The sequence below is a fragment of the Orcinus orca genome, chromosome X (assembly GCF_937001465.1).
Source record: "Orcinus orca chromosome X, mOrcOrc1.1, whole genome shotgun sequence".
NCBI classification, from domain to species: domain Eukaryota; kingdom Metazoa; phylum Chordata; class Mammalia; order Artiodactyla; family Delphinidae; genus Orcinus; species Orcinus orca.
This window is the reverse complement of record NC_064580.1, coordinates 99,512,586-99,514,255: the sequence shown is the minus strand read 5'-3', so window position 1 is coordinate 99,514,255 and position 1,670 is coordinate 99,512,586.

The window sequence follows — 1,670 nt, the reverse complement described above, 5'->3', positions numbered from 1 at the left end:
TCCCTCCAGAGGGACTGGAGAAGAATCTGTGGAGTTTCTCTCTATTCAACAGTTATTTACTGTGTGGCTAATGTGTTTCAGGCCCTACACTAGGTACAGGGTAGATTAACATGATAAGACTGAGGCTCTTCTCTATAGTTGCTCACAGGCATAAGTAGTGCCTACTTATGCAAAAATCATCTATTTGGGGCTAGAGTCCTAGAATAGCTTTCTTACCTGGAAGCATACCTAGGAGTAATATCTCATTGGGTCTGACTTGTTCTTGTTTCTTTAAGAATAAAAGTAGATATCTCCCTTAATTCTGACCAGCATGTATAGCAGTCCTGGTGTTTAGAATTATAAGATACTATATTTCAATAGTACTTTATATTTTTTCGAGTCGGCATGTTTTGTGTCTCATTTGAACCACAAAATTCCTGTGATTATTAGACGAGAGAGATGGTTATTTCTATCAGATATATAGAGAAATTGAGATAGAGGGGTAAGATAAAAGTCAGCATGGTGGAGTGGGAAAAATAACTGAATGAGGAAAAAGAAAACACATGACCTGGTTCCCTAGCAGCCATTAACTGGTTGCATGACATTTTTTAGATATTTACCTGTTTATTTCCCTTTTGAAATGATGATAAAATCTGTGCTATATACCTACTGGGGCTGTTGTGAGGTAAAATAAAATGCAGATAAAATACTTTGCAAAAGTATAAGCACTAAGCAAATGCAAGGTATTCTTATTTATTTGTTCACAGCTATGCACTTCACCAGGGATGCTGTTAGCATGAGAAACCACCCCACATGGATAAATCTAGTGCTTTTTCACAACATTAAGATGTGGGAAAATAACACAAATATAGATTCTCAAATGTCTTCCTAAATGTTTTTCTTGATTTCATGCTTGACCTACAGTAGCCTGAGAAAACTTTTTAAAACATGAAAATATTCATCCTGTCATTCCCCTGCCTAAAACTGTTTGATGGTTTCCCATTACACTAAAAATAAAATCCACATTCCTTTCCATGATCTAAAAGACCAGGTCTGATCTGGCTGCTGTCTATATTGCCAACCTTTATTTACTGTTTCTGTCATTCACTCCCTACAGACACATTTATTTTACTTCCTTGAATTCTCCAAGCTCTTTCCTATCTCAGAGCTTTTGTACATGTTAGTGCCTTTCTTTGAAATGACTCCTCTGCCTTCACGTGGTAATGGCTCCTCATATTTTGGAATTAGATTAAATGTTATTTCTTCAGAGAGGCCATTTGTATATAGTATGTATATCACATCACTTTCTCTCATAGCACCCATTTTTTTAATGTCATAGTCTTTATAGTCTTTATTTAAAAAAATATTCGTTTTTTTAAAATGTTGGCTTTCCCTAATGTACTAGAAGCTTCATGAATGCAGAGATCTTGTGTGTTTTGTTTATCAGGCTGTGCACAATGCTTATCACAGTAACTGACACGTAGTAGCCATTCAATAAACATCTGATGAATACTGCTTTTTATCAAAAATATCAATGCTCTCTTTTGATAAAAGAAAGGAGAATACTACTTTCTGAGGGAAAACAGTGACTAAAGCTTTATTTTGAAAGAATAATCATTAATAGTATCAAATATTTTTAGATTATATTATGAACTTTGTAACCTGTGGTCCCCATCTGAAGCAGACTAGTA